Source organism: Lepus europaeus, chromosome 3 (genome assembly GCF_033115175.1).
Source record: "Lepus europaeus isolate LE1 chromosome 3, mLepTim1.pri, whole genome shotgun sequence".
Lineage (NCBI taxonomy): Eukaryota > Metazoa > Chordata > Mammalia > Lagomorpha > Leporidae > Lepus > Lepus europaeus.
The window spans coordinates 38,334,565-38,361,287 of record NC_084829.1 but is presented as its reverse complement, the minus strand read 5'-3'; the positions used below and the strand labels follow the sequence as shown (position 1 = coordinate 38,361,287).

The following is a 26,723-nucleotide window of genomic DNA, read 5'->3' as shown; positions in this document are numbered from 1 at the left end:
TCTCACTCACAAATCCAGCTTCCTGCTAATGCACACCAAGGGAACAGGTGGTGTCTCAAGCACTTGAGTCCCTGCCACCCATGTGTGCGACCTAAATTGAGCTCCTAGCTCCTGGGCATTTAGGGAGTGAATCAGCAGATGGGAGCTCACTCTCTCTCCCTTTCTCTCTCTCTCTCTCTAATTTTAAAATGACAAAAAAGGCAGATGTCAGCGTATGGCAGTTTAAGCCACTCCTTGGAGCACCCAAAACCCCTATCAGAGTGTCTGGGAATTATGCATGGGCTTGGATTTATGACAGGCCTGTTCCCCTGAGTTCTCACAGTGTCCGCACCAGAGCAAAACGTGACCCTGAACCATTACGTAGCCTCTGTCCATAGGTTGTCGGCACTGAAGCAGGTTGCACAGTAGAAAGAAAAGAAGGGGAGGGTAGAGGACGATAGGGGAGGGGGAAGCGAGAAAGGGGAGGAGGGGAGGGAGGAGGGGATAGGAGAAAAGAGTGGGATCCAGTCCCACCTCCACTTCCAAACCACTGGTGGTAGTTCACTGTCCTGTCCTAATTATCCCCTATAAGGTCACATCACCTCTTAAAGGTTCCACTAACTCAACTCTACCACACTGGATACCAAGCCTCCAGCACATAACCCCTTTGGGGTGGGCATACTCAAACCATATGTAAACAAAATACAAAAAAGAAAAAGAATCAACCTTTGATAAAGATAACAAGATAGATGAATCTCAAAATAATTATGCTAAAAGATATCAAATTTTAAAAAGTATAGGCTGTATGATTTTTTTATCTAAAAGTTTAAAAATGCAAACTATTATACAGTGACAGAAAAGGGATCAGTGGGAAGGAAAGCTTACAAAGGTGCTAAAGAAAACTTTTGTAGCTATGGAGATAATGGATATATTTGTTCTTAACTGTGATGGTTTCCCAGGTGTGTGTGCATATGTCAGATACACATCAATAAAGTCTTCCTTTAAATATACAATAAATATTGGGGTCGCCGCCTGCAGTGCCGCATCCCATATGTGGCGCCGGTTCTAGTTCCGGCTGCTCCACTTCCAATCCAGCTCTCTGCTACTGCCTGGGAAAGCAACGAAAGATGGCCCATGTGCTTGGGCCCCTGCACCCACATGGGAGATCCAGAAGAAGCTCCTGACTTCAGCCTCACCCACCCCTGGCCACTGCAGTCATTTGGGGAGTGAACCAGCAGACGGAAGACTCTCTGTCTTTCCCTCTCTCTGTTAACTCTGCCTCTCAAATAAAAACTTTAAAAATTTTTATTTAATTTTTTTTTAACTTTTGACAGGCAGAGTGGACAGCGAGAGAGAGAGACAGAGAGAAAGGTCTTCCTTTGCCATTGGTTCACCCTCCAATGGCCGCCGCGGCCAGCGCATCTCACTGATCCGAAGGCAGGATTCAGGTGCTTCTCCTGGTCTCCCATGCGGGTGCAGGGCCCAAGCACTTGGGCCATCCTCCTCTGCACTCCCGGGCCACAGCAGAGAGCTGGCCTGGAAGAGGGGCAACCGGGACAGAATCTGGCGCCCCAATCGGGACTAGAACCCGGTGTGCTGGCGCCGCAAGGCGGAGGATTAGCCTGTTGAGCCACGGCACCGGCCTTAAAAATTTTTATTTATTTGAAAGGCAGTTAGAGAGATACATACATACATACACACACAAGGGGGTAGGGTTGATAGATTCATCTTCCACCTGGTTCATTCCACCAATGGCCAGAATGCCCAAGGCTGGGCAAAGCAGAAGACAGGAGCCAAGAACACCATCTGGGTCTCCCATGCGGGTGGCAGAATTCCAAGTACTTGGGCCATCGTCTGCTGTTTTCCCAGGTGCATTTTCAGGGAGCTGGTCCAGAAGTGGAACAGCTAAGACTTGAACTGGTGTTCATGTAGGATACCAGCTACACATGCAGCAGCTTAACCTGCTGTGAAAAAATACTGGGCCCATGAGAATCATTTTTCAGGGGCTAGCACTGTGGCACAGCAGGTTGGGTGCCAGCATACCATACAGGCACTGGTTCAAGACCCAGCTGCTCCACTTCCAATCCAGCTTCCCACCAACGGCCTGGAAAAGGCAGCCAAAGATGGCCCACGTACCTGGGTTCCTGCACTGATGTGGGAGACCTAGATGGAGTTCCTGGTTCTTGGCTTCGTGCTACCCTTGCTCTGGCCATTGGAGCCATTTGGGGAGTGAACCAGCAGATGGGCAATTTATCTCTATCTCTGCTTCTCCTTCTCTGTACCCTGCCTTTTAAATAAATAAGTACATAAATCCTTTTTTTTTTTTTTTGAAAAAAAAAAAAAAACACTTTTTCAAGTTCACAGGTGAACTTGAATTTTCTTTATAACTTAAAACAAAATTCACAGAAAAAGATTTTGTGCTGTTAGTATAAGCAGGGAAACTGAGGTAGTACATAATGAAGTAGATGGAAATGTGAAGATGCAGTTCACAAGTTCATGGCTTACTGACCAGTTCCCTAGGTCAACTATGCTTCATCCACCTACTATGTGACCAAAAACAAACAAAAAAACTGCTTTTACACACTATCTTCCTATCGATTAATACAGTTTCACACTGATCAGCCCTCATCGATAGTTTGGATAACCTGAGGTTAATGACACACTTTAGAGGCGCTCGTTAGGAAAACCTGAAGAGACTACCTGGACAAGCAAAGTCACTGGTAAAGGGAACAATCACCCCTAAATTCACCTACAGATAGAATTTTCTGAAGGCACACCAACACTGTGGGCAGAAAATTTTTCAGAGAAAAGAAGTAATGAAAGTAAAGATGATAGGTATGGGAAGTAGCCAAAAGAATTACTTGTTGTGAAAAGCCAAAAGCTGCTATTTCTCCATCAATAAGTTGAGCAATTTTAAATAAAGCAAAAGTTGACTATTTTCCTTCAGAAAGCACACAATAAACTCTCAGGTCACGAAAACTGTTTTTTGGTTTGTTGAGTTTTTCTGAGAGAACTAATCTAACCCATAACACAATACACTGGGCACTGTACTGCTCATCTAGGTTATAGTAAATGCTTTCTAAGTAGATGAGAAAGAACATTTCAGAATCTCCCCAGATGTGAAAATTATAAAGAGTAGGAGACAGTTCTTAAATCATTCCATGAACAAATCAAGAAGAGTGACAATCAATTTCTGACGCCAGGCAGCATTTAGGCCTTCAGATGCAAGAAAACCACAAAGGGATCACACTTTGTTTTCAGAACCTCGAGTTCTGGTACTCAGAAGCAATGCTCCAGAGTTGCATTGTCTAATACAGAAACCAGAAGTCACTTGTGGCTGCTTGAACTAAAATAAAGCAGGAAATTCAGTTTCTTAGTCACACCAACCACTTCTGAAGTGCTTAATGACCACATGTGGATGGTAGCTACCATAGTGGGTACATGGATATAAAACATTTCCATCAACACAGAAGGTTTTATTTGACAGTACTCCTCCAGAGTGATGTTTACAGCTCTCTTTCACAAATTCCTTACTCCTTTAATAACATTTTAATACTTAATTATAACATAATTATATATGAGTATATATCCAATTAAGAACGGAGTATAGTTTTTTGTTTTTTTTTTTTGTTTGTTTGTTTGTTTTAATTCTATAGAATTTCCTTAACCTTGGGCATATTTAACTACTTATGAAGTGCCATGAGTAATCTTCAGCAGGCAGGTCTCAGTAGCATGGGCAGCGGGAGGAGCAGCAGCAGCCAGGCAGCCCAGCTTTACCAAGGCTCTCGGTGGGCCCCAGCCCTCAGGCACCTGGCATGTACCCTCCCTGATTGCCAAGATGTGCAGGAGGAAGGTCAGCTCTGCCAAAGAGGCAGTGAAGGTAGAGCCCAAGAGGAGATCAGCGAGGTTGTCAGCTAATCCAGCTCCTGCCTAAGTGGAAATGAAGCCCAAGAAGGCAGCTGGAAAGGAGAAGTCATTGGACAAAAAAGTGCAAGCAAAGGGGAAGAGCAGAGCAAAGGGGAACAGGCCAAGGTGGCTAATCAAGAAGCCAAAGATTTGCCTGTAGAAAGTGGAGAAACCAAAAATGAGAATCTAGCCTCTGATGAAGCAGAAAAGAAGCCAAATCTGATTAATATCATACACCACGTCTCATCAGTGGTCCCTGTCTATCTTGTACAATCCCTAGGTTTTTTAGTAGCTCTAGAAACATTTTGTTAAAATTGATTTAATTGAAAGGCAGAGTTTGCAGAGACAGAGGGGGACAGAGTGAGTGGGAGGGAGGGAGGGAGAGAGGGAGGGATAGAACTTCCACTCATGGTTCACTCCCAATGGGCAGGGCTGGACAGAGGCCGAAGACAGAAGCTTCTTCTGGGTTTCCCACGTGGGTAGCAGGGATCCAAGCACTAGGGCCACCTTCCATTGCTTTTCCCAGGCCATTAGCAGGGAGCTGGATCAGAAGTGGAATAGCGAGGACTCAAACTGGCACCCATATGGGATGCCACCTCAAAGGCAGCAGCTTTACCTGCTATGCCACAATGCCAGCCCTGCTGGTTTATTTTTTGATACAACCAGAAAATAGTAGGACACTGAAGTATGGGATGCTTTGACTATCTTGGATGTCAGCTTAATATTCCATAGGTGGGGATGGCTTTTATATCCCACAATACAATGCATACTAAATGGCAATTTGGAGTCACAATTATGCATTTAATCTGTCTTGAATATTTTCAATTACTTCTCCCATGCTCTTTAGTAGAATTGTTTCCTACAAAAAAACCACCCCCTTGTCACTCTGTCAGAACCATGTGCACTCTGTAACATCATGGGCTGTTGTAGTCAAGCTTTCCTAATACTTTTGTTAATGTGCTGTGAAAGACTGGCGATCTGAAAATGTCGTGTATATGATATTAAGTTGTGAATTGGTGGGCTGTATGTAACAGCAAACTTTGAAGATACTGGTACTTGATAGCCTTTTTTTTTTTTTTTAAGATTTATTTTATTTATTTGAAAGAGTTACAGAGAGAGGTACAGAGAGAGAGAGAGAGAGTCTTCCATCCGCAGGTTCACTCCTCAGATGACTACAACGGCCGGAGCTATGCAATCTGAAGCCAGGAGCCAGGAGCATCTTCTGGGTCTCCCACGTGGGTGCAGGGGCCCAAGAATTTGGGTCATCTTCTACTGCTTTCCCAGGCCATAGCAGAGAGCTAGATCAGAAGAAGAGCAGCTGGGACTAGAACCGGCGCCCATATGGGATGCTGGTGCTTCAGGCCAGGGCTTTAACCCGCTGTGCCACAGCACCAGCCCCTTGATAGCCTCTTAAGGAAGAGTTGCCTCCAAATTTAAAGCTGGAAAGTCATTGGAATAACTTTAACAAAAGAATGACAATTCATGGCTGTTTAGATTTTCAGTATACATGTTAAGACTTGTATACAGGGGCTAGCATTGTGGCGTAACAGGTTAAGTTGCCACCTGCAATGCTGGCATCCCATACAGGCACCGGTTCGATACTCGGCTGGTTCCACTTCTGATTCACCTCCTTGCTAATGCACCTAGGAAATGAGCAGCAGATGTCTCCAAGTGCTTGGACCCCTGCATCCACATGGGAGACCAGGAAGAAGCTCATGACTTCTGGCTTCAGCCTGGCCCAGCCCTGGCTATTGTAGCCATTTGGGTGTTGAACAGCAGATGGAAGATCTTTCTCCCCACCCCCCTGCCAGCCCCCCAACTCTGCCTTTCAAATAAATAATTAAATTTTAAACTAAAAAAGTAACTGGTCAAACTGAACCTGCATGTCATGGTGTGGGGCACAACAGGAACATTTATGTAACAGTCCTTCAAAGATGCATTATTTAAATTGTGAGGAAATAGATAAAACCCAATCAATGAAAATTCTACAAAATAACTGTTGGTCTCCTCAAAAAGTCTCCAAGCTCATGAAAATCAAGACCAGGCAAACTGTCCCAGAAGCAAATATGCTACAAAAGGCATTACTTCAAAGGTAAGCTTTGAATGGGAGGTGAAGATAAAACAGCAGCAATGTATCACGGTTAATTTCCTGATTTTGATCATTAACACTGTAGTTGCACAGAAAACAATGTACAGAAAATAAAAACAGTAAATGGAAGTGATGGAACATCACCAGTTTGGCAATTTACCCTCAAAGGTGCCCAGAAAAGTTATTTGTGAATATTGTTTGTTTAAAATAAAAAAGAACCCACTTAGGAATCTGCAAATCTAGGTTCAAAACCAGGTTTAGTCAATTTAAGAAGTTTAAGGTCTTAAAAAAGTTGCTTAATCTCTCTAAGCCCTGCTTTCTCAGTAAATATTGGGGATCAATCAATAACTTAGCACAATAGCTGACACTTAGTATGTGCTTTTTAACTGAAAGCTAATTTGTCTAAAGGTAAAATCTGATAATGCTTAGCTTCCCCTAAAACACCTGGAACACCCAGCACCCTGACTACATGTAGTATTGCGCACACTTTTAGCTCTCAACTGTAGTTGTGTTCTTAGAGCTTGGTATCTGCACTTCTGTTCCAGATGTATGGTTTGTCACTGCCTTGCATAGAAGGGAAATGCAAATGCCATGCTCCTCTGTCTGTGGCTCCGAACACTTTATCCACAACTGTGCAGTCTGGTTTGAGGTTGTGCTCTAGGCATCCTTAAGGTATTCCTTCTGGCCACGCTGCTAGTGACTGCTTCCCCTCGGTCCACAAGGCAGCAGTGCTCAGCATCTTACCGGAACCAACCTAGCATGGCTGACTTGTCCAAGACAATGGATGTCCCTGGCCTTTGGGGAAGAGTTCTCTTACTTCTAAACTGAAAAATAAGCATGGGAGAACTGTGCAATTCAAAGGAAAAGAAAAGAATTACAGCTTTATCCACAGGAAGTAATGTGATAACAATCACGTAAGGAAGGCATCCAGAGGCTTCAGATGTTCCTCACCAACTGTCCAGGTCAAGAAGTGGATTTGAACTGCTGGCCACTTACCATGGATCTTACAGGAATGGTTCCAGTTTTCCCACAGAAATTCTGCTTTCTATGACACTCTCCACATGCTAAGACAGTGTCACTCAAATTAGAATCCACCAACTCAGTACCAGTCAGCAAACTACCACAGGTCTATAATGAGGTAAGTAGAAAAATTTAAGGCTAAGAATTCAGAAAATTCTTGAAAGAATAACTGCTGAATAAAATAATTAGGATTTATATTGTATTTCTTTGTTGTTACTGTTTTTAACCCAGTACTTTATGACCATACTGGATTTTGATAGGTTGAGGGGAAAAAATAATCTTTTACCACAGACAGTATGAAAAGTAACACACTAAGACTTTTCATATCCTATGTACACAATAAGTTAGCATTTACCACATGCCAGGTTCTGCTCTATAGACAGCACCTTACTAAATCCTCACGGAAGCCACCACTGTAACTATTCACATTTCCCCGGTGAGAACAGTAAAACTCAGAGAGGTCGTACTACTTTTGCCCAAGCTCCGAAGTAAAAGACGTGTCAAGTCTGACTTCTGAACTTAACCCCTTACATACTACACCACAGTATCTTGAAAATTACATAAAGAAGAAAGACTGTCAACTTACTTAGAACTGATGAGAGAAAGAACCATTGATACATGATGGACTTTTACTGAATATGGGTGTTGTGGCTTGGCTCTGTGGTATAGGAGTGTATATTCCACTAAACCTCCATCTCAAGATGAAGCAGGCAATCACAAGAATTCATAAATCTTTTTTTTTTCCTGACAGGCAGAATGGATAGTGAGAGAGAGAGACAGAGAGAAAGGTCTTCCTTTTTGCCGCTGGTTCACCCTCCAATGGCCGCTGCTGCCGGCGCACCGCGCTGATCCGAAGCCAGGAGCCAGGTGCTTCTCCTGGTCTCCCATGGGGTGCAGGGCCCAAGCACTTGGGCCATCCTCCACTGCACTCCTGGGCCATAGCAGGGAGCTGGACTGGAAGAGGGGCAACCGGGACAGAATCCGGCGCCCCAATCGGGACTAGAACCCGGGGTGCCAGCGCCGCAAGGTGGAAGATTAGCCTGTTAAGCCACGGCACCGGCCAAGAATTCATAAATCTTAGAGAGATCCAATAGCAGGAACTGGACCATTCCAAGAACCTAAACATGACTGGTTACAAAGATCCAGCCACCACTTCGCCATGTAGGTGACCCCAATGGTGATCTCAAACTTCATAATAACCAAGGTACTTAAGATCACCTACCACTTGCATCTGATGCCTGGAATGTTCATATTTCTTGGCAAAGCCCAGGTGCACTCTGGTTAGTCACAGGCCACCATTTTTTATAAAACCCAAGATCCTGCCTCTGTTAAAGTCCCTAATAAAGCATAGTGTAATGCTGGGTTTGTCTCTTACTTTTGGTTTCATGGCCCCTTCTGCCTTTGGCAGCCAGTTCTACACCTCAGGTTTTCCAAAAACCCTGGCTGTCTCTCAGGGCTGTGCAGTCCTTGACACTACGAGGACTACTGCTTGGTTCTCTCTGCCGTGCTTCAACCTAAGCATACCCAAAGATGGTCCAGCCCAAGCACACTCACCCATCACCAGCTCACACTTCCCTCTGTCTCTCTTAGAAGTTCATAATTTCCGCAGAAAGTCACATGGGTCGTAAGTTAAGGACCGGCTACTGCATGATTCAGCAATCCCTTCTGAGTCAAGACCATGGCCTGGTGCTCAACTGACACAGAATCCATGTGAATCCACCTACAACAGCTAGGAGTCAGCGTAGGACTTCAAAGTCCACATTTCTTTTAGCATCTTTCCTGATTTTTGAAAAGATGGTAATAAACCGTAAGTTCTGAGGAAATACTTGGATTCAAGTGTTTTGTTTTGCAAGAGTTAGGGTAAGAAAGAATAGGGTAAAAAACCATGGAGAACAAAAGGATAAAATGAAAAGAAAATTAGAATTAAAATACAATAACCAAGATATGCAAAGATTTGTAATATATGCAACACTGACCTAAGCCAAAAACAGTTAACAATTCTTCCCCCAAAAAAACAGAATTAGGAAGATAACAGATTTCATAATTGAGACCTTAGTGCTACAACAGGAAAACAAGCAGTTCTATATCCCTCTTATATACCCTACATTATTGACTTACCTTGATGCAGCATGGTAGAGTACTATATACAACAGGGAGGTTTATGAAGAATTGACACCTAGACCAATAGAACAATGTTATTGAATTCTAAGTTCAGAGGGAAAAGAACAGAGAGTCAATGAAAAGGACCTGGGAGGGAAGGAGGCTTCCGCATTCAGAAGTGAATTAGCAATCAGCACAGGAGAAGCTGACAGTATTGCTGGTGAGCAGGAGGGAAACCAAAGAACGAGAAACCAGCATGAATTTAATTCTTTAAAGGGAAGGGGACTCTCAAGACAGATGATTACCATTTTAACTTGGAGATCAGTTGGGAACTTTGATGAGAAGTTTCTGATTAGAATAAACTGACATGGGGCCAGCGCCGTGGCTCATTTGGTTAATCCTCCGCCTGCGGCGCTGGCATCCCATATGGGCCAGGTTCTAGTTCCGGTTGCTCCTCTTCCAGTCCAGCTCTCTGCTGTGGCCAGGGAGTGCAGTGGAGGATGGCCCAAGTGCTTGGGCCCCTGCACCCGCATGGGAAACCAGGAGAAAGCACCTGGCTCCTGGCTTCGGATAGGCGCAGTGCCAGCCATAGCGGTCATATGGGGGGTGAACCAACAGAAGGAAGACCTTACTGTTTCTCTCTCTCTCACTGTCTAATTCTGTCAAATAAAAAAAAAAAAATAGAATAAACTGACAGGTAAGTAAATATGACAGCTTTTTCTAAACTTCTCATGTACATGGAAAGGTAGCTACAAGGTTCTAAGATGGCTGGTTGAATATAAGCAGAATATGCACATGCTAAGAGGATATAATCCATGAAGAGCAAGTAATTCTGCAAAAGAAAGGAAGTTTTACGCTTGGGTAACATCACTGATAGTACTCCCCACTGCCTTCTATCCAGACAGTGGAAGAGGTTTTGTGAATGCTTGTTAGCAGCAGAGACCTGAAATGTATATATCACACTAAACATTTGGCATATGACGATTTGACATTTGGAGTTTCAAAGCTGATCGCATGTAAAAAATGATTTTGCTAAGTATGAATCTGAACTGTCTGTGCAGCAGAACACCTGTGTCTTGTTTGGCAGTCACTGAGGCTAAGCAAATCAGTTCAATGTGGTCTTACCACTTTATTTAAAAAAAGATTTATTTAGGGGCCGGCGTAGTGGCACAGCGGGTTAAAAAAGCCCTTGCCTGGCCGGCGCCGCGGCTCACTAGGCTAATCCTCTGCCTTGCGGCGCCGGCACACCGGGTTCTAGTCCCGGTCGGGGCACCGATCCTGTCCCGGTTGCCCCTCTTCCAGGCCAGCTCTCTGCTGTGGCCAGGGAGTGCAGTGGAGGATGGCCCAAGTGCTTGGGCCCTGCACCCCATGGGAGACCAGGAGAAGCACCTGGCTCCTGCCATCGGAACAGCGCGGTGCGCCGGCCGCAGCGCGCCAACCACGGCGGCCATTGGAGGGTGAACCAACGGCAAAAGGAAGACCTTTCTCTCTGTCTCTCTCTCACTGTCCACTCTGCCCGTCAAAAAAAAAAAAAAAAGCCCTTGCCTGAAGCGCCAGCATCCATATGGGCGCTGGTTCTAGTCCCGGCTGCTCCTCTTCCGATCCAGTTCTCTGCTATGGCCTGGGAAAGCAGTAGAAGATGGCCCAAGTCCTTGGGCCCCTGCACCCGCATGGGAGACCCGGAAGAAGCTCCTGGCTCCTGGCTTTGGATCGGCGCAGCTCCGGCCGTTACGGCCATCTGGGGAATGACCCAACAGATGGAAGACCTCTCTCTCTGCAGCTCTTTCAAATAAATAAAATGAATCTTTAGGAAAAAAAAAAAAAGGTTTATTTATTTATTTGAAAGGCAGAGTTACAGAGAGGCAGAGAGAGAGAGAGGTCTTCCATCTGCTGGTTCACTCCCCAAATGGCCGCAATGGTTGGAGCTGTGCCAATCCAAAGGCAGGAGCCAGGAGTTTCTTCTGGGTCTTCCACGTGGGTGCAGAGACCCAAACACTTGGGCCATCCTCTACTGCTTTCACAAACCATAGCACAGAGCTGGCCGGGAAGTGGAGCAGCTGGTACTTGAACTGGTGCCCAAATGGGATGCCAGCACTGCAGGCGGTGGTTTTACCAGCTACACCACAGCATCGGCCCATTACATTTTTATTTAAGACGAGATATCAATTGCCAGAACTGTGGGACACAGAGTATTATTATCCAATTTTAAACTGAGAAAACTAAGAAAAAATATATACATGCTACATTGGTATCTTGAAGGTTTCAGTACACATCTACAAACATAAAGGATCCAAACTATGTTGCTGCTTCAACATGTATGCCTACATCCCCAGTCAGACTTTAGTCTTTGTGAATAAAGACTGTGTATGTATTTCTCTCCACAGTGCTTAATGTAAAGCAATAAACACAACTGGTATTCATGAAAATTATATTTGAACAACTGTAATTTATTTTCATGTAGAAGTCCGTTGTAAGCGTTCTCAAGAAGAAAATAGCTTATGTTTAAATTGGAAGCCTGAAGAATCTGCTTCTAGTTATTCTCAGTTTGTTTCTGGATCTGAAGATGAGAGTTATCCCAATTTCACAAGACTTTCAAAGTACAGTTATAACCAGAAATGGCACCAGAAAATGCTCATTTTTATGAAGCAAGGATCACAAGTATAAGGTCTTTTACCCTGGTCCAAAAATATTCAGATTTATAGTATAAATGTATTTTATAAGGCTGGCATTGTGGCACCACAGGTAAACCCACTGACTACAAGGCTGTCATCCCATCCCCAACTGCTCCACTTCTGATCCAGCTCCCTGCTATGGCACCTGGGAAAGTAGCAGAGGATCACCCAAGTGCTTGAGTACCTGCCACCCATATGAAAGACCCAGATGGAGCTCCAGGCTCCTGGCTTGGGTCCCCTGGGGAATGAACCAGTGGATGGAAGTTCATGCTCTCTCTCACCCCCTCTCCCTCTCCGTACCTCTGACTCATAAATAAATAAGTCTTTAAATAAAAATATATTTTATATCTATATACTTAATAATATGAAATCATTACCATTTCTATCTATAACATCCATTTACATTAATCAAACTGACATTATTTATGATGATGAAACAACAGAAATGAAATAACACTATGAGCAAAAATTTCAGTCACATTAACTTCTTAAAGCTGTTTTTTTTTTAAATAAAATTCAGTTGTTAACACTGTACACCTAAAAATAGCAGGCCAGAACTCCTGGCCTATGTAAGATCTTAAATAGCCTGTAATGTTTTTGAGTCACAGCAGAACTTATTATTTTGGTACTTGTAGCCAAACTGTTCCACTCTTATATTTAACAGAGATCACTTTTCAGTTAAATAGTATTTTCTTTTTCTACTTAATACCATTGGTTGAACTCTTAACACAGAATTATTCTTCAGTGTTTAAAACCTATAAAAATTGAGCCCTGTAAAAAATGAGTGGGAACAAGAGAGGGAGGAGACGTACAGTTCGACACACATTCTCACCGACTTACACCTAAAGGTAAAGCTAAAAATTTGTCATGGACTCCAAATCCCATTAAATTGCCAGGCACTAATGCCATCTTACATGTTAAAGTGATCAGCACAGCTCCAGCCATTGCAGGAAACTGGGGAATGAACCAGTGGATGGAAGATCTCTCTCTCTCTCTCTCTCTCTCTCTCTCTCTGTAACTGACTTTCAAGTAAATAAATAAATTTTTTTAAAAAAGGTAGAAAATGTTAAGAAGGATAAGAGAATAATACTAAACTCATGCTTCCTATAAGAAACGCATTTGAAATATAAATATAAAGGGGCAAACCATTAAAAACTAAAGATTAATTTTAAAATGTCATGATAACACTATTCAGAAAGAAAGGTAGATTGCCTAAATTACCTCAAAAGTAGATTCCATAGCAAATGACATTAACTGGGACAAAGACAGTAAATTTATAATGATAAAAGGATCAATTCATGTAAAAATCCTAAACATGTATGTTTCTAGAAAAAGCATCAAAATGTGTAAAGCAAAATAATAATGAAAAATATTTTAAAATAGAAAAGTTCACGATTCTACTCAGATTTTTAATGTCCCTTTCAATAACTGATAGAAAAAGGAGACAGAGAATTGAGACATAGTAAACTTGAACAACACTATCAACTCGACCCAGTTGACGTTTATAGAATATACCACCCAACAATAGCACAATGCACATTCTTTTCAAGTACACACAAAACACACACCAAGACAGATATTTGGGGCAATAAAACAAGTCTCGATAAATAAACTGAAATCATACAAAATATATATTTTAATCACAATGGAATGTAATAGAAGAAACAAATCTCTGGATAATCCCAAGGGAATGAGAAAAGGAAATACCAAAGAATGTTAAAATATCCCCTATGTCACAATATTTATATACCCATAAACATGCAAATACTGAAGAGTTATTTTATTTTAATTTCACTATAAATAAGTTGAGGAGGAATGGACAGGACAGTATAAGAGGACAAAGGCTTCATATATCACAACACTTGAAACTGAAAAATGTCTAAAAGTGATATATCTAAAAGTTACAATAAATGTATATTAAAATATAGAGAATCATAAAGTCACTGCCTTCTAGGAGTAAGAAAAGGTAAGCATTCTGTTACATGTAAGTATTTAAAAAAAAAAAACTTCATGTTTATAGTACTTTAATAAAGTACTTTATTATTATTATTATTTTTTTTTTTTTGTCAGGCAGAGTGGACAGTGAGAGAGAGACAGAGAGAAAGGTCTTCCTTTTGCCGTTGGTTCACCCTCCAATGGCCGCCGCAGTTGGCGCGCTGCGGCCGGCGCACCGCGCTGATCCGAAGCCAGGAGCCAGGTGCTTCTCCTGGCCTCCCATGGGGTGCAGGGCCCAAGGACTTGGGCCATCCTCCACTGCACTCCCTAGGTGTTATCAGGGTCAGTGCTGTGGCTTAGTAGGCTAAACCTCCACCTGCAGTGCCAGCATTCCATATGGATGCTAGCTCAAGTCCCAGCTGCTCCTCTTCCCATCCAGCTCTCTACTATGGCCTGGGAAAGCAGCAGGAGATGGCCCAAGTGCTTGGGCCCCTCCCACATGGGAGAGCAAAAGAAACTCCCAGCCCCTGGCTTCAGAAAGCGCTGTTCCGGCCGTTGTGGCCAATTGAGGAGTGAGCCAGAGGATGGAAGACCACTCTTTCTCTCTCTGCCTCTCCTCTCTCCATGTAACTATGACTTTCAAATAAATATATAAATCTTTAAAAAAAAAAAAATCAGAATCCAGGCCGGCGCCGCAGCTCACTAGGCTAATCCTCCGCCTTGCGGCGCCGGCACACCGGGTTCTAGTCCCGGTCGGGGCACCGATCCTGTCCCGGTTGCCCCTCTTCCAGGCCAGCTCTCTGCTGTGGTCAGGGAGTGCAGTGGAGGATGGCCCAAGTGCTTGGGCCCTGCACCCCATGGGAGACCAGGAGAAGCATCTGGCTCCTGCCATCGCATCAGCGTGGTGCACCGGCCGCAGCACGCCTACCGCGGCGGCCATTGGAGGGTAAACCAGCGGCAAAAGGAAGACCTTTCTCTCTGTCTCTCTCTCACTGTCCACTCTGCCTGTCAAAATTTTTAAAAAAAAAAAAATCAGAATCCAAAAGAAGAAGAAAAAAACAAACCTTTCTGTCTCTCAGTCTTGTCTATAACTTTCTCTCTCTACTTCACCCCACTTAAACCCCAGAGAGTGAAGGTATTACAACCTCCATCTGACAAAAGAGGAAACAGCTACTCCAGGTTAAGTAGATTGCCCAAAGTCCAAACTAACACACCTTGATTAATTTAATTATACACAACAGCTGCTTCCACATCATCAAGGGAAAACATCATCAAAAAGACTTTCAATTCTCATTTTTACTTACTGGTGAAACTATTTTTCTATTTTTATTCTCTACCGAAGATAATTAGCTTACTGGCTGCATAAAACAAGAGGAAACAGTCACACTTAATATTCCTTGTTAATAATGGTTTTTTAGAAGAATTCCGAACAAAGATTCTTGGAAATGCTCTCAGAATTCCAATTAATCACTACTTTTAATTATAATTTTTAGTTATAGTAAAATACACAAAATTTATCACCTTAACCATTAAGTGTACAGTTCCAGTGTCATTAGATGCACATTACTGAACAACTATCACCACCATCCATCTCCAGAAGATTTTTCATCTTTCCAACCTGAAATTCTGTGTCCATTAAACAACTCCTCATCCCCCCCCCCCCCCAAACCATGGTAGCCACCATTCTGCTTTCTATCTATGCATCTGACCACCTTAGGTGCCTCACAGAAGTGGACTCACAGTGTCTGTCCTTTTGGGACTTGTATCATTTGGTATAAATACCCTCAAGGTTCACCCGTGTTGTTGCAAGACACTTTTAAAGCTAGATTTCATAGTACGAAAACCAATTCCTTGATAATGCTGTAAGAAATTAAGGCACTGTTGAATTGAGATGTTGATCAAGAAAATTTAATGCTTCCCTCTCCCTATCACGATCACAGAACAAAAGAATAGGTCACAATCTAAAACTATCAAGAAAGGGTATCTTGGCAACTTCATAATGTGTACAATAAACAGGAAAAAATGATTTTCATTTTTTATAAAGTCTTCAGTTCTCTCACGTTGTGCTCTTTTGAGCTGTGCAACAAAGGTCTATACAGATGGGTTTCTAAAAATGCAGACTGGATCTTCGGTTTTCTAAGGATGTAGCCACACAAAAGAAAAAAGTGCTAACAATGTTCAGTTGTTCACAGAATCCTGAGTCATGGTGAGTATCTATAAATCAGAAGTGAACCAGCCTCCATTCAGTCTCAGAGCTCCAGAAGGAAATACAGGAAATCTGACCTTTACAATATACTTTGAAAAGGTTCCCTTGGCTGCAGGTTTTAAAAAAACAAGCTTGTTGTGTGCTTTTTGCATGCCCCACCTTTCTCTCTCTGAATCTCTACAACGAATAACCTGCATTTATTTCCATCTAGAACTCAGAAGTCACAGGCACTTTCAGTGGACCCACTAAACAGCACTCATCATTTAAGTTACCATAAGCACCATTTTGACATTAGGGTGTGGCTACTTCTCAGAATTTTGATTTATGACACAACTAACGTCATTCACAAAATTTAACAAGTATTGGTAACAAGCAGTGTCTCAGGTGTCTGACAGGCACTCAAGAGCTGCACTTTTTGTAAGCTCAGAATATTAGCATCAGAAAAGGGAAAAGTCTGCTTAAAACAAAGTCAGATATCTTCTAAAACAACTATAATAAAAAGTGGTTTTGTCCAAGTCATTCACTTTTTTTTTAAAGATTTATTTTATTTATTTGAAAATCAGAGTTATAGAGAGAGAGAGGCAGAGACAGAGAGAGAGGTCTTTCATCCGCTGGTTCACTCCCCAGATGGCCACAACGGCTGGAGCTGCACCAATCTGGAGCCAGGAGCTTCTTCCGGGCCTCCCACGTGGGTGCAGGAGCCCAAGGACCTGGGCTGCTTTCCCAGGCCATAGCAGAGAGCTGGATAGGAAGAGGAGCAGCCAGGACTAGAACCAGCGCCCATGTGGGATGCTGGTGCTTTAGGTCAGGGCTTTAACCCGTACTTTTTGTTTTATAAAGTGAGTGTTTTATACCATTTGTATTCAAAAATAAGTCACTGATAACTAAAATTATTTGAATGACAATGATGTTTCAATGAAAAATTTCCCATTGTCCAAAATTATCTGCTTCCACTTGCTATTTTTCTAGATACTGTATCATTTCCCCCAACAAAAGACAAAATATTGTTATCTAACTTGCTAAAATTGCTACCCAAGCTTTCAGAGGCAACATCTCCATGTGACCACAGTAGATAGGTCAAAACACAAAGCTTCAGTCATCACAGAAGACAAGTGCATGCACCGCCTTTGAGTTTCCTTTCAATGAAGACAAACTTTGGCCTGAAGGAAGCATACAAGTTTTCTCTCTCTTCAGGCTCCTCCTTCTGCCAGACCTTTCAAAGATTTTGAGAAGCATTTTGTCTAGTTTTTGGTATTTTATAAAAACAGGCTACTTGATAGAGGAACACCATAAAAAAGAACCATTTCCAGAGTATGTATTTTAGGACATAAAACATTTTAACTTGGGGTTTTAAAAAAAAAATCTACCACAAAGATTTTTGTAAAGTTTAGAGGAATTTCTGTAAGGACTAGTGATGTAAAAAACAGCTCTAGGACATTTTACTGCTTCTTTTAATTACTATGTGGGATAAAAGTCTCATATAAAATGAAAGCCTCCTATATATAAGAATTTCTTAAGATAACAAGATTGTAATCAAGATACACACACAGATACACAAAGCTGACAACTGTCAATTCCACTGACAAATGAACAAATTTATTTCTCAAGACAATTAGCAAATGGATTAATACAGAGTAACAGTAAAAGGCAAATGCAGGGCAGTCAAAAAGTAAATGGAGGAGCTGGCATAGTGGGTAAAGCAGTGCCAGCATCCCATATGAACTACGGTTCAAGACCTAGCTACTACACTTCCGATCCAGCTCTCTGCTATGGCCAGAGAAAATGGTAGACGATGGCCCAAATGCTTAGGCCCCTGCACCCTGTGTGGGAGAACCAGAAGCTTCTGGCTCCTGGCTTTGAACTGGCCCAGCTCCAGCCACTGTGGCCATCTGGGGAGTGAACCAGCAAATGGAAGATCTCTCTTCTCTCTCTGCCTCTCTGTAACTGCCTTTCAAATAAATAATCTTTTTTTAAAAAAAAAAAAGTGGAAAATATCATGAAAAAACTATACAAAGATTTCAATTTTTTGCACCAAAGTAAACTTTTCATTCCATTTTTCCATGAACTTTTTGAAATACCCTCATATAACAATTTAGCACTATCTGCAAATGAAAGGTTATTGCCACCTTGCTATAGATTTCTTTCTAGTCAGTCTCATCTTTAAGACTACTAACCCAGCATATAATCACGTTAGAAGGAGAAAGGAAACAGGCCAAAATACCCAGTTTTAGATAGGAAAAAAATTTCTTCCATTCAAATAATCTATGATCACCATTTCGTAATGTCATATGAATAATGGGACTCACTTCTATAAACAAAAATAGTATTACCAAACACTTGTAAAGTATGCTCTGTAATGAATGGGCATTCAGAAATGACCCATTATGAGCCTAGAACCTGTGTTCAAAGAACTGAGAAAGACTCTTCTTGAAGCATGGAAATTAACAACTAATTTTCAGATCCTAAAACATATGTGGAAAAGAAAAACCATTGTCATTTTATACAAAGATAGCAAATGCAGTGATTTCTACATATACCAAATATTTTCAAATAAAATTATGTCCTTGTCTGATAGCTTAATGACAGGTGGAAATGGTGTTAAAGAGATGCAGTAGATTTAAGTCAATATTTTAACTCAGAAAACTGCACGATTTAAAGTAGTATGAATATTGAGTAGTAATCCTCACAAATGAAGTAAGAGGCATGTAATAATGTTTTAATAATGCTGTCTCTTCAAACCAGCAGGAGGATTTGCAAGACTTTTACAGAAAAACTGAAAATGTTTATGTTTAATTTAGTCCAATCAGCTAGTCTCCCTCTTATAAAGAGCTCATTTCTCCACTTTTTTTAAACAGGATACTCCTGTGTATTTTTTAACTTAACTGTCTCATAGAAAGTATTCCTCTAGTTCTTTCTTGTTAATAACTGCTGAATGTCTAAATTTCCCCTTAATGTCTTTATTTCAAACTTTTGATAGGATACTGTTTCTACTCCAAATAATCCTACAGAAAATAGAAGAACAATGCCACGCCTTATCCGTACCAATGTCTGTCAGCTAAGAAACAAAATTCTAGCTATCTGGGGGATAGATAGAAATGCAATACCAGATGTATGAGAGTCTCTCTGTGGAGTAATGATTGAACTGTTAACCTAGCAGATCTATTCAGAAATATCTGTGCTGGGGCCAGCACTGTGGAACACCAGGTTAAGCCACCACCTGTGAAGCCAGCATCCCATATAAGCAACGGCTGGTGTCCCAGCTGCTCGGCTCTCGATCCAGCACCCTGCTAAAGTGCCTGGGAAACCAGTGGAAGATGGCCCCAGTGCTTGGATCCCTGCTACCCATGTGAGAGACCAGTTGGAGTTCCTGGCTCCTGGTTTAAACCTAGTCCAGTCCTGGCCAACATGGCAACCTGGGTAGTAAACCAGTGGATGGAAGATCTCTGTCTCTTCCTCTTTTTCTCTGTCACTCTGTTTTTCAAATAAATAAATCCTTAAAATAATCTTTAAATGTCTAGTGAAAGACAGTACAGCTAACCTTCCAAATAGTCTCAAGTTAATAGTGGCTGAAAATTCTATTATCCTGTGAAAATAAAATAACATCCAAATAAGAATTTAAAACCTTATGTTCATAATTTACTTTGAATATATTCATAATTTTCTTCAAAATTATCTTTGGGAAAGAATATCTATTACACTGAAAACTTGGCTTGATATATTAGAAAAATTTAAAAAGGCTAACACAGTTACTAATTTTATACACTCTACTTTTCTGAATAGGAACAGTTCAAAATTCAGAAGCTGCAGTAGCCACTGATTAAATATTCAGTAATCCAATTTTTGGTAACACATCTTAAATGATTAAGAAAAAAGTGGGTTTGAAATAGCAAACTTTTAAAGTTATTTAGTTACATGAAGAAATTTACAAAACCGTATTTTTATGGAAGTAAACCTATACCCCTTTTTACCCCCTAAGAAGTGCTGATCTTTAGTAATGGCTCTTCTGTTGAGTCAGAGTTAAAACCATCTCTCTTATTCCCAAATGAGTGTCAGTCCCACTCAGAGGTGCCATGTTTTATTTAAAACATACTCTTTCTCAGTAACCACTCTGTTCTAATTGGCAAGGCAAGGCCAGGTCCCTAAAGCCCGTAGCTCGTTACATTCAGTTTGGATTACAAAAACACAGGATGAAACAAACTGCATCGAAATGTGCAAATTAAGGAAGTATGGGACGGTGTGCTGGAATGAGACTGTAATACAGAACAAAATCCACAGGGAGGCTGGGAACAAATCACTAGTATCACTATAAACCATACAAGGTTTCCAAATGAGCAAATATACAAGGTAGGGGGACAGGCCTCCCCGTAACTCAACCAAATGACTAAATATAGATACAACAAGAGCTTTCTCCAACTCAATTATGCACACATGTATGTAAGAGAATGGGAATACCAACACAAAAGTAACAAAGGAAACCTGCAGGCTGCACTGTCTCAACAGCAAACCCATCTCTGCCTCACACTGACAACACACCAACAGCACCAGAAGGAAGTCACATTACCAAGCTCTTTTTTCAATCTGAGAAGCTCAACACAGGCGACTAAATTAGAAATAGTGCTACACAATACAATACACAGAGCAAGGTTAATGAGCTAAAAGTTACATGAATAAGAAAGATGTTAAGATATGAAAGTTTCACCACCAAAACAGAAAATATATTAGACAAAAACACTTCCCCCACAAACATGCACACCTTTTCCCAAATCAGCTACCCGTGAAGCTTCAAAAACTGTTTCTCTGATATTCCCTGGAGCTCTAGATAAAAAATGCACTAAAGTAAAAGAAAAAGAGCATAGAGGTCGGCAACATGGCTCAATAGGCTAATCCTCCACCTGCGGCACCAGCACCCCAGGTTCTAGTCCCAGTCGGGGCGCCGGATTTTGTCCCGGTCACTCCTCTTCCAGGCCAGCTCTCTGCTGTGGCCCGGGAGTGCAGTAGAGGATGGCCCAAGTGCTTGGGCCCTGCACCCCGCATGGGAGACCAGGAGGAAGCACCTGGCTCCTGGCTCTGGATCAGCATGGTGCACCGGCCGCAGTGGCTATTGGGGGGTGAACCAAGGGAAAAAAGGAAGACCTTTCTCTCTGTCTCTCTCTCACTGTCCACTCTGCCTGTCCAAAAAACAAAAAGCATAGAAAACCTATAGGCAAAAAAATGTTACTTAGTACTATATCCTCACAATGCAATCTCATTTAAATCCCATATAAATCTTAGTCTGGATTTTTATAGTACTCATACAACTCTATCAGAGCTATTACTTTCACTTCTAATATACTAAAGAGTGGAGATTGTGACTGAATGTAGGGGCTGACACTGTGGCACAGCAGGTTAAATCACCACTTGGGAAGCTAACATCCAATATGGGTGCAGGTCGTGCCCCAACTGCTCCACCTCTAGCCCAGCACCCTGCTAAGACATCCCAGTATGGAGCAGAAGACGGCCCAAGGACTTGGACCCCTGCCCAGGTGGAAGACCAGGATGAAGTTTCAGGCTCCTGGCAGCCATCTGGGGAGTGAACCAGTAGCACATGGAATACTTCTGTCTGTCTCTCCCTCTCTGTAACTCTGCCTTTCAAATAAAAAAAAAAAAAAAAAAAAAAAAAAAAAAAAAAAAAAATTCTGACTCTAAATAATGAACATCAAGTCTCATGTCTTAATTTTTTTTAAAGATTTATTTTATTTATTTGAAAGACAAAGTTACAGAGAGAGGTAGAGATAGAGAGAGGTCTTACATCCTCTGGTTCACTCCCCCAGATGTCCTCAACGGCAGGAGCTGTGCCAATCCAAAGCCAGGAGCCCAGGAGCTTCCAGGTCTCCCATGCAGGTGCAGGGGCCCAAGGATTTGGGCCATCTTCTACTGCTTTCTCAGGCCATAGCAGAGAGCCAGATTGGATGAGGAGGACTAGAACTGGTGCCCGTATGGGATGCTGGTGCTTCAGGCCAGGGCTTTAACCCGCCATAGCACCAGCCCCATGTCTTAATTTTAATATTTATTTAATCTTGAGAATAGGAGAGCTTATTTAAGTAATAGTTTACTTTATCTAAAAAATGGGGCAATAAAATTCCAAATGTCAGAATAATTAAATGAGATGATATTGTATTTAAGGGCTTCATAATATAAAAGGGTTGTGTCAATTTTAGTTACCATGGCAATTACTTTATTTCAGGATTTTATTGCCTTTTAAGAAACAAATAATTGCCCATACCCTGATCTGCCATCTTTTTTCAAAACAGTAAGTCTTGTTCCATTTCTAAGAAGCCTTTTAGCACTGCCTGTTCATATACATTTTTATTTTCTGACAGAAGTCTTATGTTAAAGTATTTTTTCTTCTCTGTATCTAATATTTAGTCTAAAAGTCAATTTAAAAACTTAACACAAACTTTTGATAACAGTTAAGGTTGTAGGCCGGTGCCGTGGCTTAACAGGCTAATCTTCCACCTTGTGGCGCCAGCACACCAGGTTCTAGTCCCAATTGGGGCGCCGGATTCTAACCCGGTTGCCCCTCTTCCAAGCCAGCTCTCTGCTATGGCCCGGGAAGGCAGTGGAGGATGGCCCAAGTCCCTGGGCCCTGCACCCGCATGGGAGACCAGAAGAAGCGCCTGGCTCCTGGCTTCAGATCAGCACGATGCACCGGCCGCAGCGGCCATTGGAGGGTGAACCAACGGCAAAAAGGAAGACCTTTCTCTCTCCCTCTCTCTCTCACTATCCACTCTGCCTGTCAAAAAAAAAAAAAAAAAAAGTTAAGGTTGTTAACACACATCTAATTAACGCTGGAAGAATCAGTTAAGCACCAGAGCTTTAAATTATACAAAATTTTGTAGGATTACAGATCACATTTTAGTTAACATTTATTAACGGCCTGAAAATAATATCCTACCTTCACTTACCAACCTACTGTGGACTAAGGATTAAGTGCAAAGGGAGTGTAACTAGGAGAAATGTCAAAAAGCAACCTCATCAAAACGCTGTAGTTCACACACAAAGAGAACATCCTGAACAAGGATTCCTCATGACTACCTGAAGCTTGTGAGAACCAGGACCACGCGCACACACAAGCCTCATGGTGCTTTCCCCAATCTCTCTCACCATTATCCAGATTCCTGCCAAACCTGACAGGAAATCCATAAACCCAAGCCTAATCAATACAGTCTGTATTAGTCTACTGTGACTATGAAACACAGGAAGCATTATTAACCTTGAACTCTTACACAGCTTTTCATGTCCTTGAAGGTTGTCCAATCACATGAAAAAGAAGCTAACTGTACGGCTCTCAAGTAGCGTCAGAACTAATCATTTCCAGGCTTCTTTGACAGAGGAGCAGTATCAATTTAAAATTTAAGTACATATTTCTTATATGCCATTTGTTTAAAATAAAAGTTACATATATTTTAACTTTCCCCATCCCCCCAAGTACGTCCACACAGAAACTTAAAGAAAGAGCTCTTTCTTCAGGATCTTTGCAAATGTTAAGAATTTTTAGATGAGGTAAGTTGTTAAGAGTGGACCCTGGGGGCTGGTGCTGTGGCTTAGGGGGTAAAGCTGCCCACCATGCAGTGCTGGCATTCCATATGGGTACCAGTTCAAGACCCAGCTGCTCCACTTCCGCTACGCTGTGGCCTGGGAAAGAAGATGACCCGAGTACTTGGGCCCCTGCATCCAAGTGGCAGACCCAGAGAATGCTCCGGGCTTCAGATCGGCTCTGCTCTGGCCATCACAGCCATCTGGGGAGTGAACCAGCAGATGAAGATACCTCCATCCTCCCCCACCCCCTGCCTCTGCTTATCTGTAGCTCTGCCATTCAAATAAATAAATAAATCTTAAAAAAAAAAAAAGTAGACCCTAAATTCAATGACATTTGTCCTTAAAAGAGACAGCAAAGAAAATAAACACACACAAGAGAGAAGGCTATAAGAAGATGAAGACAGAGACTGCAGTGATGTGTCTGTACATGCAGCAATGCTAAGAACTGCTGCAAACCAGGGAAGTTTCTCCCTTAAGAGATTCCAGAAGGGCCGGTGCTGTGACACAGCAAGTTAACGCCCTGGCCTGAAGCACCGGCATCCCGTGTGGGCGCCTCCAGCTCCCTGCTATGGCCTGGGAAAGAAGTAGAAGATGGCCCAAATTCTTGGGCCCTGCACCCACATGGGAGACCCGGAAGAAGCTCCTGGGATCCTGGCTTAAGATCGGTGCAGCTCTGGCAGTTGCAGCCAATTGAGGACAGAACCATCAGATGGAAGACCTACCTCTCAGCCTCTCCTCTCTCTGTGTAACTCTGACTTTCAAATAAATAAATAAATCTTTAAAAAAAAAAAAGAAAAGAAAAAGTAAGACTATGGAGAAAGCTTTAAAAAAAGAGAGATTCTAGAAGGAACTACCTTTGCCAACACCTTTATTTAAGACTTATGGCCTCTGGAACTGTGACAGAAAAAACTTCTGTTTTCATTTAAATTAACTTTATCTATTAGAAAGGCAGAGGGGCCAGCACTGTGACATAGTAGGCTAAGCCTCCACCTGCAGCACCAGCATCCCATATGGGCATGGGTTCATGTCCCAGGTGCTCCTGTTCCAATCCAGCTCTCTGCTTATCACCTGGGAAAGCAGCAGAAGATAGCCCAAGTGCTTGGACCCCCGCAAGACCTCAGAAGCAGCTCCTGGCTCCTGGCTTCAGATTAGCACAGCTCCAGCCATTGTGGCTGTATGGGGAGTGAAACGGCAGATGGAACACCTTTCTGTCCCTCCCGTTCTCTGTTCATAACTCTACCTCTCAAATAAATAAATAAATGAAATCTTTAAAAGAAAAAAATAAAAGAAAGGCAGAGAGAAACAAAGAGAGGTTGAGACAAAGAGAGAAACAGAAACAGATATCTTCCAACCAACGGTCCACTCCCCAAATGCCCACAACAGCAGAGACAGGAAGAGACTGAAGCCAGGAGCCAGGATCTCAATCCGAGTCGTCCATATGGATGGCAGGACCCAAGCACTTGATCCATCTCTTGCTGCCTTAAAGAATGCACATGGCAGGAAGCTGGATCACAAGCAAAACTGAAGACCCTAACCCAGGAACTCTACTGTGGGGTACTACTGTCACAAACAGTGTCAACCAGTGTACCAAACATCCACCCTGACTTATGTTAAGTTCCCAAGTATTAGGAATTTATTGAGGAAACTAGTAATCACAAATAAGATTATGAACCTTAGAAAAATCATGGGTATGGGGACCATTATTTGGCATAGCAATTAAGATGCCACTTGCCACCATCCCATCTTGGGGGGGCCTAGGAGTCCCAATTCTGCTCCTTATTCTGGCTTCCTGCTCATGTAAATCCTGGACAACAAGCAGGTGATGGCTCAAGCAGTTGGGTCCTTGCTACCCATGTGGAAAACCCAGAATGAGTTCCTAGCTCCCAGTTTGGGCCAGGCCCAGCCCCAGCCACTGAAGCAGATAGTAAGGAACAAGCATATGGGGGATCCAACTCTGTCTGCCTATTAAATTTTTTAAGAAAAATATTATTTGGGGCTGGCGCCATGGCACACTAGGTTAATCCTCTGCCTGTGGCACTGGCATCCCATATGGGTTCCAGGTTCTAGTCCCAGTTGCTCCTCTTCCAGTCCAGCTCTCTGCTGTGGCCCGGGAAGGCAGTGGAGGATGGCCCAGGTGCTTGGGCCCCTGCCATCCGCATGGGAGACCAGGAGGAAGCACCTGGCTCCTGGCTTCGGATCGGCGCAGAGAGCCGCCGGAGCGGCCATTGAGGGGTGAACTAAAGGAAGAGGAAGACCTTTATCTCTGTCTCTCTCTCTCACTGTCTAACTCTGCCTGTCAAAAAAACAAATAAATAAAAATATTATTGGTAAAATAAGCTAGAGCAATATGTGTCAACACAGTTTCAAAAAGTATTACTTTTTTTTTTTTTTAATTTTATTTATTTGAGAGCAGAAAGAGACAGGAGTGCTGGTTCACTCCTCAAGTGCCCACAATGGCCAGGGAGGGGAAAAGGCCAAACCAGGAGCCTGAAACTCAGTTCTGACCTCCATGTGGTTGGCAGGGACCCAATCACTTGGGCCCTCATCACTGCCTCCGAAGGGCTACATCAGAAGGAAGCTGGAGTCAGGAGCCACACCAGAGAATTGAAGCCAGGAAGTATAAGGAGGAACACAGACATCCGGACCTGCATCTTAACTGCTAGAGGCCTTTCCAAAATAAAAACAGAAGAAAAAACGTATCCTGGGAATGGAATGTGGTCATTATCTGCTTGCCCGTAACTGTTTCAGCTTCTGCTTGCTAGCACACAACGAAGACGTTAACCCTTGTGAGACAGCATACAGCTCAGTATGTGTGTAAAAAAAATAGTATGAGTATTAAGGGAAACTAATTAAACATTATCAATTACTATGTATACATGTGCAGTATTGTGTCAATTCCTATGACCACCATGTAACATTAGAATGTTCAATCATATGTATGAATGTAACCATCTATGGGGGGCAAAGAAACTGAAAAGGTAAATAAGGAAATGCCGCTCCTCTTTTGTTCAGGGCTCAGTCTTTTTGGACATGAATCCAACTGAGCCTCATGCTGGAATAATAACTGCTTCCTGTTAATGGCCTTGTGTGTCATCCTTGTTCATGAATCCTGTCACATAACCACTAGGCTAAATACCTGGTACCTTAAAAAAAAAAAATTATTTTTCAAAAACAGAAGTTGTAATTAACTAGTGCAATACACCACTTGGGCATTTTAAAAATACTCATATTGTTAATA

The 26,723-nt window shown here is 42.4% G+C and overlaps 1 protein-coding gene, 1 non-coding gene and 1 pseudogene across 3 annotated transcripts in view; 2 read left to right on the top strand and 1 right to left on the bottom strand.

The window, feature by feature from the left end:
- Window positions 1–26,723, bottom strand: part of ZFAND3 (zinc finger AN1-type containing 3) — a 323,622-nt gene that overhangs the window by 169,124 nt on the left and 127,775 nt on the right. The gene's annotated exons all lie outside the window — the stretch shown is intronic.
- On the top strand, window positions 276–407 carry LOC133757252 (small nucleolar RNA SNORA42/SNORA80 family). The gene has a single exon (XR_009865625.1). It is a non-coding gene; the product is annotated as a small nucleolar RNA SNORA42/SNORA80 family (small nucleolar RNA).
- On the top strand, window positions 3,818–4,197 carry LOC133756340 (non-histone chromosomal protein HMG-14-like; annotated as a pseudogene).